The sequence below is a fragment of the Schistocerca cancellata genome, chromosome 2 (assembly GCF_023864275.1).
Source record: "Schistocerca cancellata isolate TAMUIC-IGC-003103 chromosome 2, iqSchCanc2.1, whole genome shotgun sequence".
NCBI lineage: Eukaryota > Metazoa > Arthropoda > Insecta > Orthoptera > Acrididae > Schistocerca > Schistocerca cancellata.
In genome coordinates, this window is record NC_064627.1 from 1090715004 (window position 1) to 1090735271 (window position 20268).

At 40.6% G+C, this 20268-nt stretch overlaps 1 protein-coding gene and 1 non-coding gene across 2 annotated transcripts in view; both read left to right on the forward strand.

The window, feature by feature from the left end:
* The window catches only part of LOC126161236 (sodium channel protein Nach-like), a 230827-nt gene that overhangs the window by 33184 nt on the left and 177375 nt on the right, over nt 1-20268 (forward strand). The window lies entirely within an intron of this gene.
* On the forward strand, nt 14727-14801 carry Trnal-caa (transfer RNA leucine (anticodon CAA)). Its single transcript has one exon. It is a non-coding gene; the product is annotated as a tRNA-Leu (tRNA).

The window sequence follows — 20268 nt, forward strand, 5'->3', positions numbered from 1 at the left end:
CCAATATCCTTTTAAGTAGATAAGTACATTTCTAGTGAACTCCGATTGTTTAAAGAATCGATCACCCATGTATAAAACAGCTTTAAACTTCTGATTACTTTACAAATCTTTTAATGTATTAAATATTTGATTTAAAACATGTAACCGAGAAAAAATTTAGGAAAGATTTCAAAAAACGCTTAATGTCTGTCAGAAGTCATTTAAAGTGCTACCGTTATGAAACACTGAATCAATATAATCTGGGTCATTTGCGCTCCATTTTAAGCAGAGCTAGTTTTTCACGCATCTCAATGTTTATTACGTCATATCTCTGATCTGTGTGTCCGCACGGAGGAAGGCCACCGCAAGGGGCCCGGGTTCGATTCCCGGCTGGGGCAGGAGATTTTTCCCGCTCAGGGACTGGGTGTTGTGTCCTCATCATTTCATTCCCATCTCCGAAGCGCAAGTCGCCCAATGTAGCGTCGAATGCAATAAATCTTGCCCTCGGCGGCCGAACTTCCCGAATGGGGGACTCCCGGCCCATAATGACGTATGATCATTTCCATTTCTGAACTATGTATCGTACAGTGATACACTTGTGCAGTTACTTTCCCTGGAAAGTGTGTTGCGAATGGGGTTAGAAGGAATGAAGATATAAATTAAAATGAAATGTGCCCTGATGTTGAAGTTTACTGCTCGCCATTTTAAGCAAAAGCTATTTAACACGAATCTAAATATTTATGACGTCTTATCTCATCAACTACTCGTGGCACAATGATATAATCTTGCAGGGACATTCCGTGTTACCTACATCTACATCTGCGTCATTACTCCGCAAGCCACCTGATGGACTGTGGAGGATGGTAGCTCTGGTACCACTAACTGATCCCCCCCTTCCGTGTTCCATTCACGAATGGTTGTCGGTAGGCCTTTGTATTGGCTCTAATTTCTCGAATTTTCTCGTCTTGGTCATTTCGTGAGTTTATGTAGGAAGAAGTAATGTGTTATCCAAATCTTCCCGGAAAGTGCTCTCTCGAAATTTCATTAGAAAGTCTCTCAGTGATGCACAACGACTCTCTCGTCCTCCACTGGAGGTTACTGATATCATTTGAGTGTTACAGATCTTTAATACAACAAATGTAAGAAATGACATATTGCTGTTTCGATAGTAACAACTTTTTTGAATTCGACTGACCGTAACCGACGGTTACTATTGCCCAATTTTTCCTTTTGTTCTTTATACGCGGTAAAAATAAAAACAGAATAGTAGCAGAGAGAGAATTTCACATATGTTTTCCTGGTATTGTCAAAGACTTGCGCCATCTGTTTGAAAAGATATTAAACAAAATGCATCACATCTGTTGCTGAGACACCATAAAAAACGTTGATCACTGTTACACGCACTTGGGGCAAGTTCCATTCACTCAGTCATTTGTTCTTGAAAAAGGGGTAGTAAAATGTTGGGACAAAGTAAACGCGATGAATATCTCTAGAGTAGTCATGAACTCATACAGGAATACGAGGGGAAAAAAACACTAATTTTTGAAGGCAAGAACAGGAAAACAATGTACAATATTTCAACAATCATCTAATTCATTTTGAAGTTATATGTTACAGTTTGATAATTATGTACAAAAAGCATATATCTCATGTTACAGATACTGTACACTGTGGATATGACCATTATTACACAAATAACTGGAGCTCTGGTACTTGAAAATAGTCACGTTTTGTTAGTCATGGTGGACAGATAATTCTTATCAAATCATCCCAAGGATAAAATACGTTATCTTTTTGTACTGGATATTTTTAGTAGGATTTTGTCTTATCCATACAGTTCACTTTAACACCCTCATGACTCACCACAGTCGCAATTGCGGGATATTCATCTTTGTCGTAAAAACCTGTATCATACTGCCCAACTGCTAATTTCTCGTTCAACATTTTGTGTTGCTGGCTATCATTTTCAACTTCAGAGAAGGTTTCAGAATCACATCTACATCTACATAGATACTCCGCAAGCCACCGCATAGTGCGTGGCGGAGAGTACGTTGTACCACAACTAGACGTTTCCTTTCCTGTTCCACTCGCAGACAGAGCGAGGGAAAAAATGCCTCTATACAGGCCCTAATTTCTCGTCTCTTATCTTCGTGGTCCCTGTGCGAAATCTATGTTGGCGGCAATAGGATCGTTCTGCACTCAGCTTCAAATGTCGGTTCTCTAACCTTTCTCAGTTGGCGACTCCATGGAGTGCTGTGTTCACAACGACCATATATGTTAAATTAACAGGAAGGAAAGGGATGGCCCTAGTATTGATGTTTTATTGCTATCAGAATCGATTTTCGATCACATAGTGATCATCTTCAGTGGTGTACAAATTAAACTCAGACACTGGTGTCGAATTATCAATCAACTTGACACCAATGTCTAATTTTAATTTGTACAGCACTCAAGATGATCACTATGTGATCAAAAATAGATTCTGCTGTCAATAAAACATCAATATTACCGCCAACGCTGACCTTCCTTTTTAATTTCTCAGTAGTGTTTTTGTTTCATTTTATTTACAGGTCACCTTCCGTGGGACCAAATTGAGGAGGAAATCTCGAAGGTCATGGAATGTGTCAGTACATGAAATTACACCATAAAAGTAATAACAGATAAAAATAAATGGTTATGAACCCGAAATAAGTCAGTCCATAAGTTTAAGTAAAAGCAATCAACAATACAACAAGGGTCAGTGTAATTTTTCAAGGACCTCCTCGACACAATAGGAGTGACCCATGAGGAAACTCTTCAGTTTCGATTTGAAAGCGCGTGGATTACTGCTAAGATTTTTGAATTCGAGTGGCAGCTTATTGAAAATGGATGCAGCACTATACTGCGCACCTTTCTGCACAAAAGTTAAGGAAGTCCGATCCAAATGCAGGTTTGATTTCTGTCCAGTATTAACTGAGTGAAAGCTGCTTATTCCTGGGAATAAGCTAATATTGTTAACAATAAATGACAGTAAGGAATGTATATATTGAGAAGCCAATGTCAAAATAACCAGACTCGTGAACAGGGACCGACGAGAGGTTCGTGAACTTACATCACATATTGCCCGAACCGCTCTTTTCTGAGCCAAAAATATCGTTTTAGAATGGGAAGAGTTACTCCAAAATATAATACCATACGACATAAGCGAATGAAAATAAGCAAAGTAGAGTAATTTTTGTGTCGAACGATCATTCACTTCAGATATCGTTCGGATAGCAAAAATGGCAGCATTAAGCTTTTGAACAAGATCCTGAATCTGGGCTTTCCACAACAGCTTGTTATCTATCTGAACACCTAGAAATTTGAGCTGTTCAGTTTCACTAATCATATTCCCATTTTGTAAAATTAAAATGTCAGGTTCTGTTCAATTCTGTGTTAGAAACTGTAGAAACTGAGTCTTACTGTGATTTTGAGTTAGTTTAGTTTTTACAAGCCATGAACTTAGGTCATGAATTGCACTATTTGAAACCAAGCCAATGTTGCACACAACATCCTTAACTACCAAGCTAGTGTCATCTGCAAACAGAAATATTTTAGCTTTACCATAATACTAGAGGGCATATCATTTATATAAATAAGGAACTGCAGTGGCCCTAGAACTGATCCCTGGGGGACTCCCAACTTGACTGTACCCCACTTAGACCTTACATCACAGCCATTCTCAACATTGTCAATAAAGTCCTTTTGCTGTCTGTTGTTAAAGTAAGAGGTGAACCAATTGTGAGCTACTCCACGTATTCTGTAATGGTCCCACTTCTGGAGCAATATTTTGTGATCAACACAATCAAATGCCTTAGTTAAATCAAAAAATGTGTGTTGCGTTCGAAACCTTTTGTTTAACCCATCCAGTACCTCACAGAGAAAAGAGAATATAGCATTTTCAGTTGTTAAACGACTTCTAGAGCCGAACTGTACATTTGATAGCAAATCGTATGATATAAAATGATCAATTATCCTTAAATACACAGCCTTTTCAATAACTTTTGCAAACATAGATGGCATAGAAATAGGTCTAAATTATCTACATTATCTCTTTCTCCCTTTTTATAAAGCAGCTGTACTACGGAGTACTTTAATTGCTCAGGAAACTGACCATTCTTAAAGGAAAAATTTCAAATATGGCTAAATACAAGGCTAACATGTGCAGCACAGTACTTTAACATTCTGCTAGGCACCCCATCATAACCATGAGAGTCCTTAGTCTTTAGTGATTTAATTAGTGACTCATTCTCCCTCTTGTCTGTATCACAGAGGAGTATTGCAGACATCAATCTCTGAAAGGCATTTGCCAGGAAAGTTATATGATTCTTTGTAGAAACTGAATTTTTATGTAATACACGTGCAATGCTCAGAAAATGATTGTTAAATACTCTACATATATCTGCTTTATCAGCAACAGAAATAATTTTACTGCGAACTGACTTTATATTTTCGACCTTGTGCTGCTGACTAGACACTTCCTTCACAACTGATCATATGGTTTTAATTTTATCCTGTGAATTAGCTATTCTACTTTCATACAACATACTCTTTGCCTTCCTAATAACATTTTAAGCGCCTTACAATACTGTTTGTAATGGGCTACAATAACTTGATTGTGACTACTTTTAACATTGTGATATAATTCCCGCTTTGTTCTACATGATATCCTTATCCCACTAGTCAGCCACCCAGGCTGCCTATTACTGTTAGTACCACGTTTAGAACGTTCTAATGGAAAGCAACTCTCAAAGAGCATGAGAAATGTGTTAAGGAAAGCATTATATTTATCATATATGTTATCGGCTCTATAAACATCCAACTACAATTGTTCCTTGACAAATTTTAAAAAACCCTTCTATTGCTGTTGGATTAAGTTCCCTACATAGTTTGTAATTCAATGTGACATTTGTTTGAGTACTAAAGCCTTTTAATGTTAAAATTGTGCATCATAGTTCACCAACAGAATGCCCATCTAGTAATGAAGAATGAATAAAAATATTGTCTATGGCTCTGCTACTGTTCCCTTGCACCCTAGTTGGAAAAATCACTGTCTGCATCAGATCGTATGAATTTATGAAATCTACTAATATCCTTTTCCTTGCACAGTCTTATATAAAATTAATATTGAAGTCACCACATATAACTAATTTCTGGTTCTTCCTACAAAGTAAACCAAGAGCCCTCTCTAGCTTGAGCAGAAATGCTCGGAAGTCAGAGTTAGGGGAGCTATAAACAACAACAACTGGAAGTTTAGTTTCACTAAATTCAACTGCCCCTGCACAACATTCAAATATATATTCAGTGCAGTGCCGTGATAGGTCTATGGACTCAAATGAAATACTGTTGTTTACATACATAGGTACTCCCCCTCTCCGCAAGGAACCCCTTGATAAACAGCCAGCTAATCTGTATCCTGGTAAAGGAAGCCTCTGAATTGTCAAATTATTTAAGTGGCGCTCTGATATACTAACAATTTCAGAGTCAACATCTGTAAGCAGTTCACTAACTTTATCTCTAATACCTCATATTTTGATGAAATATGCTAATTCCTTTTCTACTCGGAAACATTACGTCCTCTGAAGCTGAGCCCTTAGAGGGACTTCCTTCAAGCAAGTATACCTATCAGCTGATTTCAATCTAAAAAAGGTACAGCTCTAACACTAACAACTACAGGAATTTTTCCATGAAAGATCCCACCACCACCCACTACACTGTCACTTATAAGCTTTCCAAACTCCCCTTCCCATACCTATTGAGGTGCAGGCCATGCCTAATGGAACCTAATCTACTGATAGACCCATGTTTCACTTCCATACATGCTACACTCCATACAAATACTTCCAGAAAGGACTTGCTGACACTTAAACTTATACTCGATGTTAACAAATTTATCTTCTTCAGAAACGCTTTTTTTGCCATTGCCAGTCTACATTTTATATCCTCCCTACTTCTACCATCATCAGTTTTTTGCTTTCCAAATAGCAAAACCCATTTACTGCTTTAAGTGCCTCATTTGCTAATCTAATACCCTCAACATCACCTGATTTAATTCGATTATATTCTATTACCCCAGTTTTTCTTATTTTGCTGTTCATCTTATATCCTCCTTTCAACACACTGTCCATCCATTCAACTGCTCTTCCAAGTCCTTTGCTAACTTTGACAGAATTACACTGTCATCGGGAAACCTCAAAGTTTCTATTTTCTCCCTGGACCTTAATTGATACTCAAAATTTTTCTTCTGTTTGCATTACAGCTTGCTCAATGTACAGATTGAATAACATCGGGAATAGACTACAACCCTGTCTCACTCCCTCTCAACCAATGCTTCCCTTAAGTGCCCCCCCCCCCCCAACTCTTGTAACTGCCATCTGGTTTCTGTACAAATTGTAAATAGCCTTTCGCTCCCTGTATTTTGCCCCTACCACATTTAAAATTTGAAAGAGTGTGTTCCAGTCAACATTGTCAAATGCTTTCTCTAAGTCTACAAATGCTGTAAACGAACGTTTGTCTTTCCTTAACCTACCCTCTACGAGAAGTCTAGGGTCGATATTGCCTCGCACGCTCCTACAATTCTGCAGAATCCAAACTTCTTTCCCGAGGTCAGCTTGTATCAGTTTTTCCACTCTTTTGTAAAGGATTCGTGTTAATATTTTGCAGACGTGACGTATTAAACTGATAATTCGGTAATTTTCTCACCTGTCAGCACCTTCCGGTGTCTCCAGGTCTCTTTCACATACACAGTCTTCTTTCATAATTCTTAATCCAAGTGTTAGCTATGATCAAATTATGCTCTGTGCAAAATTCTACCAGGTGGCTTCCTCTTTCATTCTTTTCACCCAGTCCATATTCAGCTATTAATTTTCCTTCTCTTCCTTTTCCTACTGTCGAATTCCAGTCCCCCATGACTATTAAATTTTTGGTTTCCTTAACTACCTGAATAATTTCTTTTTTCTCACCAAACATTTCCTTAATCTCCTCCTCAATAGCGGAGCTAGTTGGCATATAAACTTGCTCTACTGTGGTGGTTGTGGGCTTTGTGTCTATCTTGGCTACAATTATGCATTCACTGTGCTGTTCATAGTAGCTTATCCGCGTTCCTGTTTTTTTACTCATTATTAAACCTACTCCTGCTTAATTGTATTTATAACCCTGTATTCGCCAGAAGTCCTGTTCCTCCTGCCAACATACTTCCCTAATTCCCAGTATATCTAACTTTAACCTATCCATTTCCCTTTTTAAATTTTCTAACCTACCTGCCCGATTAAGGGGTCTGACATTCCACGCCCCAATCTCTAAAACGCCAGTTTTCTTTCCCCTGATGACGACGTCCTCCTGCGTCGTCACCGCCCGAGATCCCAATGGCAGACTATTTTACCTCCGGAATATTTTACGCAAGAGGATGCCATCGTCATATAACCATACAGTAGAGCTGCGTGACCTCGTGAAAAATTAGGCTGTAGTCTCCCGTTGCTTTCAGCCTTTCGCAGTACCAGCACCAGCAAGGCCGTTTTGGCTGATTTTACAAGTCCAGAAGAGTCAATCAATCAGACTGTTGCCCCTGCAACTTCTGAAGAGGCTGCTGCCCTCTTAAGGAACAACGCAGTTGTCTGGCCTCTGAACAGATACCCCTCATTTTTGGTTGCACTTACGGTACTGCTATCTGTATCACTGAGGCACGCAAGCCTCCGCACCAACGGCGGCAAGATCCATGTTTCGTTGGGGGGAGGGGGGGCACAACATACTGTGTTTTATTACTTAAGAAGTCTTCGAGCCTGTCACATATCTGGGAGCCTCTTCCGTGTGCTCGTACCTTCGTTAACGGTCTGCATTGGGGTACCGTGTCGAATGCTTTTCGGAATTCTGGAAATATGGAATCTGCCTGTTGCACTTCATCCACTGTTCGCAGTATATCATGTGAGAAAAGATCAAGTTACTTTCTAAAGTCATGCTGATTCGTGGACATGAGCTTTTCGGTGTCTAGGAAATTTCTTATGTTTGAACTCAAAATATGCTCTAGAATTCTGCAGCAAACCAATGTTAGAGATATTGGTCTGTAATTTTTCGGGTCTGTTCTTTTACCCTTCTTATATATAGGAGTCGCCTACAGTTTTTTTCAGTCGCTTGGCACTTTGCTCCGGTGGAGATAAATTTGCGATAAATACAAACTAAGTAAGGGACCAGTGACGTAGAGTACTCTTTGTTAAACCGAATTTGGATTTCATCCGGATCTGCCGACTTATTTATTTTCAACTTTTTCAGTTATTTTTCTACGAGAGGGATGCTTATTATTATCTCATTCATACGGGACCCTGTGCGATGGTCAAACGACGGTACATTTGTACAATTCTCCAGCGTGAACGATTTCATAAACGTCGAATTTAAAACTTTTCTCCTTCCTTTTGCCATCTTCCACTGCCAAACTAGACTCATCAACGGGTGATTCGAAGGAAGCCTTAGACCCGTTTAGCGGGTTTACATAGGACCAGAATGTTTACGGGTTTTCCACCAGATCCTTAGTCAAGCTGTTGTATGCTTCGTGCATAGATCTTTTCACAGACGCACGAATGCCTACTAATCTTTGCCTGCTGCCGTTTGCGCGTCCTCTTTTGAACCGAGAGTGCAGCAGCCTTTGCCTCCTCAGCGTTTTCCGAATTTCGTTATTAAGCCACAGTGAGTATTTTCCGTCCTTAATCCTCTTACTAGGCACATACTTGTCCAGAGCTCGATTTACAATTCTGTTTAAATTTTGTACATAATTCCTCTATGTCCATCACTCTGGAACTAAATGACTGCATTTCATTATCTAAGTGAGATGCTAACAATTGCTTATATGCTCTTTCTAGCAGGAAAACTCTCCTAGCGCTCTCGACTGATTTATTAGCTTTCGTAACCATAGTCGCTATGATATCATGATCACTAATTCCCATCTGGTTTGGCCTGTTTGTAGCTACAAGGTCCAAGATATTACCACTGCCTGTGGACAGCAGACAGTTTTCGGAAAACGTCTTCAAAAGTACTTCACAAGACTGTTTGTCTTTACCTGCTGCAGTGAATCCATACACGTCCCACATGATCTGGGTATTTATGCACAGCTGACCATAGACTTTCTCTGAATAGCTCTAGAACTTTCACAGCGGAGTCAGATTATCGGTAGAAACATCCAACAATTAACTTGGTTTCACCTACACCTGTTATGCGCGACCATATAACTTCACCAACACACTCAATTTCAATCTCAATAGAAACAATATTTTTGTCAACTGTAATGAACATCCCCTCCTACGGCGTCTAATCTGTCTTTCCATTAACCATTCCAAGACGTACTAAATATCTCAGAGTTTTTTACTTCGGGTTCTAGCCAGTTCACAGTCCCAAGAATAATTTGAGGTTGAGATCTTTCCTGGACGGTGGTACATTCGGGAACTTTGTTACGAACATGTCGACAATTTACTGATAAGATTTTTATAGTTGAACTGTCTTTACTCCAAACGCGATCTGATTTCCCTATATGCGTATCGACTGGCGAGAGTCTAGTACCACTTTTTCCGGATTTTGGGGTTACTTTGGCCCTAGCATAAATAACAAAAATGTGCACCATTTTACAGAAGTGTTAAATACGCTACTGGCCATTAAAATTGCTACACCAAGAAGAAATGCAGATGATAAACGGGTTTTCATTGGGCAAATATATTATACTAGAACTGACATGTGATTACATTTTCACGCAATTTGGGTGCATAGCTCCTGAGAATTCAGTGCCCAGAACAACCACCTCTGCCCGTAATAATGGCCTTGATACGCCTGGGCATTTAGTCGAACAGAGATTGGATGGCGTGTACAGGTACAGCTGCCCATGCAGCTTCAACACGATACCACAGTTCATCAAGAGTAGTGACTGGCGTATTATGATGAGCCAGTTGCTCGGCCACCATTGGCCAGACGTTTTCAATTGGTGAGGATCTGGAGAATGTGCTGGCCAGGGCAGCAGTCGAACATTTTCTGTATCCAGAAAGGCCCCTACAGGACCTGCAACATGCGGTCGTGCATTATCCTGCTGAAATGTAGGGTTTCGCAGGGATCGAATGAAGGGTAGAGCCACGGGTCGTAACACATCTGAAATGTAACGCCCACTGTTAAAAGTGCCGTCAATGCGAACAAGAGGTGACCGAGACGTGTAACCAATGGCACCCACTACCATCACGCCGGGTGATACGCCAGTATGGCGATGACGAATACACGCTTCCAATGTGCGTTCTCCGCGATGTCGCCAAACACGGATGCGACCATCACGATGCTGTAAACAGAACTTGGATTCATCCGAAAAAATGACGTTTTGCCATTCGTGCGCCCAGGTTCGTCGTTGAGTACACCATCGCAGGCGCTCCTGTGTGTGATGCAGCGTCAATGGTAACCGCAGCCACGGTCTCCGAGCTGATAGTCTATGCTGCTGCAAACGTCGTCGAACTGTTCGTGCAGATGGTTGTTGTCTTGCAGACGTCCTCATCTGTTGACTCAGGGATCGAGACGTGGCTGCACGATCCGTTACAGCCATACGGATAAGATGCCTGTCATCTCGACTGCTAGGGATGCGAGGCCATTGGGATCCAGCACGGCGTTCCGTATTACCCTCCTGAACCCACCGATTCCATATTCTGCTAACAGCCATTGGATCTCGACCAACGCGAGCAGCAATGTCACGATACGATAAACTGCAATCGCGATAGACTACAATCCGACCTTTATCCAAGTCGGAAACGTGATGGTACGCATTTCTCCCCCTTACACGAGGCATCACAATAACGTTTCACCAGGCAACGCCGGTCAACTGCTGTTTGTGTATGGGAAATCGGTTGGAAACTTTCCTCATGTCTGCACGTTGTAGGTGTTGCCACCGTCTCCAACCTTCTGTGAATGTTCTGAAAAGCTAATCATTTGCATATCACAGAATCGTCTTATTGTCGGTTAAATTTCGCGTCTGTAGCACGTCATCTTCGTGGTGCAGCAATTTTAATGGCCAGTAGGGTATATTATTTAGATTTAATTTCGAACAAACGATAGTTTCTCATTTTATTACCTAACCTGTCAGAAAGCAGAACAACACTCGCTTTACTTTTAGCTTAACTAACGTGAGGTCTCCAGGCAGAAGTTATTGAGACGTAACAGCTGTTAAAACATTTACGCTCAACATAGAGTGCTGCCAGGACAGTATTACTCTGTGGGACTGTCGCCGGCCGGTGTGGCCGTGCGGTTCTAGGCGCTTCAGTCTGGATCCGCGTGACCGCTACGGTTGCAGGTTCGAATCCTGCCTTGGGCATGGATGTGCGTGATGTCCTTAGGTTAGTTAGGTTTAAGTAGTTCTAAGTTCTAGGGGACTGATGACCACAGATGTTAAGTCCCATAGGTCTCAGAGCCATTTGAACCATTTTGAAATCATGTCCTTCCAGATCGTTCTTTACACATTGTTAATGCATATTGCTTTGTTTACTTCACACCAATGACATAACTTTTTCCGACCATTGGGCCAATTTACCAGCAAAGGAAAAAAGCAACCTCAGCTTTTTAAACATCAAAAATTCAATACATCCAAAATTACCTTACTTTACCTTCAATATATTCGACATCAGCCAGATGATTTATTGTAATATGAAACACATGAACTCTATTCGCAGTTGCGAATATGGACAACCATCAGCTGTATAATGCATTGACGACAATGAATATTTGTGCCAGACCGGGATTCGAACCTGGATTTCGCGCCTACTGCGAGAGGTCGCGTTACTATTAGGCTTTCCGAGCACGACTCACGACCAGACCCAAATTTCCATATGTCGTCATTCATGTGGCCACAACCTGTTCTGTACAACTATTATGCATATTCCCGTACAGGGGAGACATTTACGTGAAAGTCGCTTGCCCAATGTCTGCGGATAAATATGATACTGCAGTGCCTGTATTACTCCGAATTACGATGGGAAGTTGCTTCAGACATGCATGCATGCCCGAAGGAACTTTGTATCTGATTGCTTGGAATAGAAAACTGTGTTGATGACAGTGTTGTACAGTGTGACTAAGGCTTGTAGGTTGGAAACGGTCTGTCTTCAAACTGATGGTAGGTACTGGAACATGCACTTGATTGTATTTTCTGTAGAGTGTCTAACATTCTGCGTGGTGTCTGTTTGTTCTATATCGTGTCTCCCCACCACTTTCGCGCAACGACGCTCTGAGCGTGTTTTTTAGGGAATTGACTAGTTTGAACCTGGGACCTGTTGCTGGTAAGGAGACGCCAGACCACACATGACATGTAGATTTCAGAAGAGTTCAGTGAGACCAGCGATGATATAATCAAACACTTAATGATTTCAGCGTCAGCTCCACTGCACTCCCTGTAAAATAATCTTAATACTAACTAAATTTAGTGGAAGGGGTTCAAGGCTTTCCTATTTTTAGTTAGCTGGTAAAATAACGTCGAAAAAGCAGTTAAGTTTACCATTGGAAATTTTATTCTACTCACAAAACATTGTTTATAAATTGCACTATTGATAAAAGGAAATGTTTTAATACAGGATGGTAAAAACCAACTGCGTTCAACAGAAGTGTGAACTAATATTCCCTGAATGGGTTTCCAAGTTCTACAATGGATCAAAGGATGACCTATGCCATATCACATCTATAATCTAGGTTTAAATTAAGTTTCACAAAAGAGAAAACTATCAAAATGGTCTACAGTGACCCTCCATTATCTTTAATTGCATATCTAACTTGTCTTAAATTACAGTGGCTGATGTGGCTTCTCAATAACTATATAACAGAAAAATCATCGCATTTCAGATTTTTACTTCAAGTGGCAAATGTGAACACCATGAGCTTTAATTGACGATCGACACTAGTATTACGCAAAAATGGGGTGTAACAGATGAGACTTCTGCAGTTTTGAGTGAAGCTTTATGCGCTGTTATGCGGCATCGCGTGCGTTCATTACCTTGTCGGTGTTCGTCAGGGGGCGGCGGACAGCACAGCTCCACTCACCTCGCTGTCTCCGAAGCAACTCTCTCCTAACTTCTCCTTACTACAATTTACCGAAGTTGGTTTAAAAAAACTATCTGGCTGTGTTTTCATCTGACCAATCAGGGTCTCAATGTTAACCTTAAGCTCCGCCTACAAGAATTCTGTCTATCCAATGAGAAACGTTATACTTTTCGTGGTGGGACAATGTTTTTAAAGCTTGCAACGTAACAGAGACGCGAAAAAGTCTCACGCTAAAACTTGCAGCTGGTGTGGTCCTTTTAGCGTTATCGTAAGATCTATACTGTTCTTCTGGAGGGCTCTATCTTTTAACATGGGCTGGGGGGTAGTCCTGACGTAACAGAGACGTGAAAAAGTCTCACGCTAAAACTTGCAGGTGATGTGGTCCTAGCGGTTAGCTGGCGACGTGGGTGTCCGTCCGTCCCTTATCGTAGGGCCTTCCAGCTTAACACGCTTCTGCTCTCGACTTCTGTTCTCGTTTCTCCCCTTGGAACTGCGTCTGTCTCACGGTGGGAAGGTATGACATGCATTTAGGCATTCTTGTGTTAGTCTGTGGTATTTCATTTGCTCACTCGTTACTCGTATTACTTTGGTTAATTTAATGTCACGATTTATTCGGAGCTATGTGACGTACTACTGGATTTGCTTATCATGTCAGGGTTTTCATGGAAGGTGTTGGATTTGCCTAACACCTTACATATCACCACCCTTCGAACTTAATTTTTGTACTGAAGTTAGGCAATGATTGAATCATTGTCTAAACCAGTCAAAAATTATTCCGTTATCTAAATTTTGTTGCTTACTGTTCAGCCACGTTATTTTGGTTCTATGCTAGTTTGTATTACTAATTTATATTTTTATATTCTTCCACATTATTCTCAAAAATGACAAGAGAAGTATATTTTTATGCTATTATTAATTTTTAATTATTTTCTTTCTTTATTTAAGTGTGAAGTTTGTTTTTTAAGAAGTTTGTTATCGAAAGTCAGGAGTCTTTCACAACGATTGTCTTAGAAATATATTTTTTTTTATAAATGTAGTAATTAAGTAAAATGTATTCCTAACACATTTTCTAAATATCATGTACAAGTAAAATATTTTTGTTTCTAGACACTCATTTCAACATTGTTACACTAACAAATAAGAATTATTCCCAAGAATTGCTTTGACAAAGAAATATACATACACAAGTATTGAGATATTATCCTAACAAATGTTACAAATGTTAAAAAAAAGGGAAAACATCCAACAAGATAATTTTTTATTCTTTGTTTTTATAAGGAGAAAATAAGTAAAATATAGTTATTCTTTTATTTTTATGAGGAGAAAATAAGTGGCATATAAAACTTCCTGGCAGATTAAAACTGTGTGACCGACCGAGACTCGAACTCGGGACCTTTGCCTTTCGCGGGCAAGTGGTAGAGCACTTGCCCGCGAAAGGCAAAGGTCCCGAGTTCGAGTCTCGGTCGGGCACACAGTTTTAATCTGCCAGGAAGTTTCATATCAGCGCACACTCTGCTGCAGAGTGAAAATCTCATTCTGGAAACATCCCCCAGGCTGTGGCTAAGCCATGTCTCCGCTATATCCTTTCTTTCAGGAGTGCTAGTTCTGCAGGGTTCGCAGGAGAGCTTCTGTAAAGTTTGGAAGGTAGGAGACGAGATACTGGCAGAAGTAAAGCTGTGAGTACCGGGCGTGAGTCGTGCTTCGGTAGCTCAGTTGGTAGAGCACTTGCCCGCAAAAGGCAAAGGTCCCGAGTTCGAGTCTCGGTCGGGCACACAGTTTTAATCTGCCAGGAAGTTTCATATCAGCGCACACTCCGCTGCAGAGTGAAAATCTCATTCTGGAAGTGGCATATAGTTTTAGTGTTTATTATGCCTTACTTTTGTTCTTCATATACTGTCCATTTCAGAACTAATGACTTATATTTATCGATAGTCTATTTCTTACTTAAGTCCATAGTCAATGACTGCTATTTTGTAGTTTATTACTGTCTGATTTTGCACAATTCCTACATCACATAATTTGATTTCACACATTCACACAATCCTATGAATGTTTAAGCATGAGGTTGGCGAATGTTTTTGCATGAAGGTGATGGACTTGAGCGAGATGGATGTGGGCAAGTATTTAATGTACAGCTTTGTTCACACAATCCTATGAATTTTTAAGCATGAGGTTGGTGAATGTTTTTGCATGAAGGTGATGGACTTGAGCGAGATGGATGTGGGCAAGTATTTAATGTACAGCTTTGTTCGTCGTTCCTTGTTGGCTTTGCAAGTGTGTGTTGCTGTTGTGGAGGTCCCATAATGGAATGGAGCTGTGAGTGCAGAATCTCGTGGTTTGTTGGCTTTGTATGCGTGAAAGTCATCGTTATGTGTCGCTGAAAGCGGTCGTTTTTCGTTGTAATATTTCACAGACGACTAGTTTACAATATGATAGGGATTTGGGAAGGTATGTCGTCTATTCTTCACCCATCTTCTTTCTTGGTCTCAATCTTGCGAATCTTCAACTTCTGTTCTTCCTGCTTTTTCTCTGCTTCTTACTTGATTCTTGGTTCTTCTCTGGGCAGGATACGGAAATATTTATTGATAACTAGTCGCTTTGAAGTTCTCCTCCTAGTAACAGTTTGATAATGGTTTGGGCGTGTCATTTTTACTTTGTGGAAGTTTTCTTCAGTTTCGTGCATCAGCGTGCTGTTTAATAGTGGTAGTGTGACTTTTACACATATTTTTTGCCAGTGGTGGCTTGCCCAAGCGGTCTTCTCGTCGGGACGTTTTTTGCTCGCTCCGCTGCGTAGGGGCACTCAGAGACCCTTCCGGCGTTCGGTGTCCCGTCGCGTCTCTGCGGGGCTCTGCCACTGTGCGGCTCCGTGTTCCGTCCCAGCAGGGTTCCACCTAGCGGGCAAATTTATTGCCCACTTTCGATATCTTCTGTTGGTCTCGCTGTCCTTTCCTTTCTCTCGACGCTTCTGCCTTGTAGGAATTGTGTCTTGCTAATTACGTCCTTTTCTTTCTTGATACTTCTCTCGTTGCAACTAGTGGGTCGTTGCATCTTGTCCTTGCTGGAGTTTTTACAATGGTTCTTACAAAAAAATTTACTTATAATCATCTAACATATGTCTAGTACCTACATTGTTTTACGCCTTCTTAAAAAGCTTTAAAAATTTCGGCGCCCTTTCCATGTTACAATTCTAAGATATTTTGAGTCTTAACTTCTACAAAAATCCTCAAATGCGTTTTTTTATTTTTTGTGTAGTGTCGTGGTGTATAGCACTACTTTCTTTTTCCCACCTTCCTCTCTCTTCATTCTTCTTTCTCCTGACGATCTTATCTGCATCATAATCTTGAAATATTGTGCTGATTATTTACCAGTAATAAAATTAATCTTCAGACTTTTTGATATGGCTCACATGGTGAAGTCCTAAGGTTTTGCCTGTTTTACTTCAAACTTGTACTGAAAGTGTTTAATACTGCCAGTCTTAGGTAAAAATACCTCTGCTTTATCTCGTAAAATACTTTTACTGTGTTCTGAAATACCCTGAACTTCTTGCAATTTTTCGTCGATTTCTTTATGGACTTCTAACATGAGTTGAGGCGATTCCCCCTTTTGTGCGTACCATTCTAATTCTTCATCTTCTTTATCTTGCATCATTCTTAATTGTTTGTTTATAACTGGTATTTCTTCTAATTTTACCTTTTGCTCAACGAGAAGTGTGCCATTACCGAATGTTACGCTACCTTTCCCCATATCTATTATCGCTCGTCTCTCATTTAAAAAATCTGCACCTATAATCAAATCTACAGTTAGTTTAGGTATAATCACGAAGTTGGCTTCGATCTTTTGACCTTGACACGAAAGAGGTAACCTTGTTTGTCTCGTAACTTCCGCAGCATTGTTTCTAATAGGACCTCTTACTTCAATCTTACATGCTTTCAGAACTGGCAATTCCTCATTGGCATTACACCGCATGAATAAATTTTCTGAGATCGCAGTCAGTTCACTTCCGCTATCAATTACAATATTGACTGGGATATGCTTCACCATGGCCTTCACAATTGGTTGAATTTGAAAGGGTTGGTTCTGTTCTTCTTCTTCTTGCAACAACGAATCCTCCACTGAATCATACATGAGACTTTTTAGGAATTTCCCTTGTGAATTCGAACTTTCTGTAGGATAAGCTTCGACTGCTACTTCTCTCTCGCCGGCCGCGGTGGTCTAGCGGTTCTGGCGCTGCAGTCTGGAACCGCGGGACTGCTACGGTCGCAAGTTCGAATCCTGCCTCGGGCATGGGTGTGTGTGATGTCCTTAGGTTGGTTAGGTTTAAGTAGTTCTAAGTTCTAGGGGACTTATGACCTAAGATGTTGAGTCCCATAGTGCTCAGAGCCATTTGAACCAACTTCTCTCTCTTTTATTTCCTCTTCTCTATTTCTTCCTTCATTTACACTTTCTTCAACATCCTCTACTTTTTCCTCATCCTCGTCTATCTTCTCCTTCTTCGTCGCTACTTCCACATAATCGCATCTAAATGCTCTAATTATCGCTTCATAACTTCCTTCATTATATTCGTTGGGTTGTGTGCCCACTCGTAACTTATTTTCAACTTCTGTCGACTGTGCATTATCCTCATTGAATTCGCTTTCCCTGGTTTCCATCTCAAATAGCTCTGCAATACTCATTACTTCGTCCTTTCCTCCTACATTCGTTGTGCATGCCTCTGGTAATTCATCATCCTCGTCAGCATTCTCCCAATTAATTTCGTCCCAACACAATATTGTTATTTTCTTGTCATCGTTTTCATCTGGTCCCTGCGGATTTGTTTCTTCCTTCTTCTCTTCTCGTGATAAGATTTTTACTTCTCTGTTCAAGGTGCTGCAATTGTGCTGGGTCGGCGCGTCATTCTCTTTGGCATGGGCGCTTAGCTGTCAATTCGAACGTTTATCGGGGTTTGGTGGTCTTACCTCCACCTCTTCTATCTGTATTCTCTTTTCTTGTTCAGCTTGTTGATAGTGGTTTCTTTGTTGATAATTTGTCGGTCTATTGGTTCTCCAGTACCCGTTCCGGTTGTCGTTATTCCCTCTGCAATAGTTGTTGCCGTTCCTGGGTGAATTATAGTTATTGCCATATTCTCTTCTAAATCCATAACCGTTTTTTTGTTGAAATCTGTTGCCGTTTCTTGGTGTTAAGTTATCATGTGGTTCGTAATTATTGTTTCTTCGTACTGTGTCTTGTGGATTCCACTGCTTTTTGCTTTAGTTTTCACGTGCGCTTCGTCTTTTTCTTGCGTCATCTTCCGAAATTATGAACTCTAGTTCCCTTAGAATATCTTTAAATGCTTCGACGTCATTGCCTCCGCGACCTACTAATGTTTGATGGTATTTCAATGGTAGCTACATCGCGCATAATTTAATCAACTCTCCGTCACTGTATGGTACATCTAAGCATTGATTTTACTTTGCCATTAATTCGAAAAATTTCACGGGACTCTTCTCTCCTGAATTTTCAAAATATGGGTTCTGTAATAATTCGTACTTCACTCTGTTCTGTGCTTCGCTGGATCAATATCGTGAGAGAAACTTCTCTCTGAAATCTTCGTACGATCGGCATGTCGCTGCAACATTCTGCATGGTTTCTGCGACTGTTCCTTGCATGTGTGCACATATAAAATTTAATTTGTGTGCTAGCGTCCAGTGTTCTGGTAATCCTACTCGGAATTAATCAATAAAAGTTCGTGGATGTAATGAGTTTCCTTCTCGAAAGTGTTGAAATTTTCTGGCTGTGAGGAAATGATCGTTGTCGTACTTTGTCATAGTTCCATATGAAATTCGCGATTCTTCGCCACTTTTGTTTCTGATCATTTCTCCCGTCGTTCTTTCCGGTTGTGGTAGATCCATTGGATATTGTCCACTGTAACTTTCGCATACCCTTGCGTAGTATCGTTGGAGTGGTACGCAATAATTTTCTTCCATAGGTTGTGAATGTGTAGCTGAATGCATTGCACTGTACTCTTCGCGACCTGGCTTTCCATTGTCAGGTATTGGTTCGGTATCTTGTCTGGCTATCCTTGCTGCTTCATTGCACGATCCAAACTGTCTTGAAACATACATTTGTTGTTCCGCATGTGTTTGTGATGACGTTTGTTCATCAAGAATTTCAAAACGTGTTTGTTGCTGTGCAGGCGTGTTGATTTCACGTATATTACTTTCCGCCTGTGATTGGAATCGCAAATGCGTAATATCTTCGTTAATTGCTTGTTTTTCCGGTGCTGTTACAGATACGGATGTGGTTGCAGACTGTGCTTGTTCGATCCTGTTCACTACGCTCTTCAATGGTTTGCAACAACTCTGTCCGCAATTTCTGAAATTGTCGCTTAGTTTGCGCTTCTATTTTGACTATGCGGTTGTCATATCTTTTCAGCGCTGCTTTTGTGATACGTTTGTGTAACACACTGTTTTCAACAATTTCACGCGCTGTACCTGCTGCTTGTCTAGTAATTACGTTTATCTGTTTCTCTAGTTTCTTGACTTCTCCCTGGGTGTTGTTACGTAATGTTTTGATCTCGTCCTGAATGTCATTACGCAATGTTTGTACGTTCGCTTGTACCTTGTCAATGTCTGTTCTCAATTGATTGTGACCTGTTATTAGGTTTCCTATCAGTTCTCGAGATTCTTTTGCCTCGTCTTCAACATGACTTAGGTGTAACTGAATTTTTTTTTTGTTTTGTTCTTTAATCTCACGCATTTGTCCTGTGGTTTCTGCAATTTGTTTCGTCGTTTCTGCATTCTGAATTTTAATTTGTTTCGCAATTTCTTTATTTTGTCTTGTCATGGTTTCCGTCATTAATTGTAATAATTCTGCCAGATTGGTGGGTCCTATTGCGTTTTCTTCCGACGTCCTACGCTCTGTGTTTTCGCCCAAGTATTGGTTTGCAACCGATTGCATTGGACTGTGCGGTGACACGTTTCTGCTCGAATTCCTTGTACTCTGTGGTGAGGGAGCTCTGATTACTTGTACTATGGGTTCTACGTATTCAAGACGCAAGTTAGAATCCTCATCGCCTGTCTCTCTACTTTTCTGCTCCTCTGTCGTATGCTGACCTAGGTTTTCTGTGCCTTGGCGTACATTATCCTCGTTATGGTACGTTATATGTCCTATTTCTCGCGATACTGCATCGTCTGTTATACTGTCCTCTATTCTCTGTCCATTTTCTTGCTGGGTCTCCACCTCAGTTCGGTCAATTTCTCG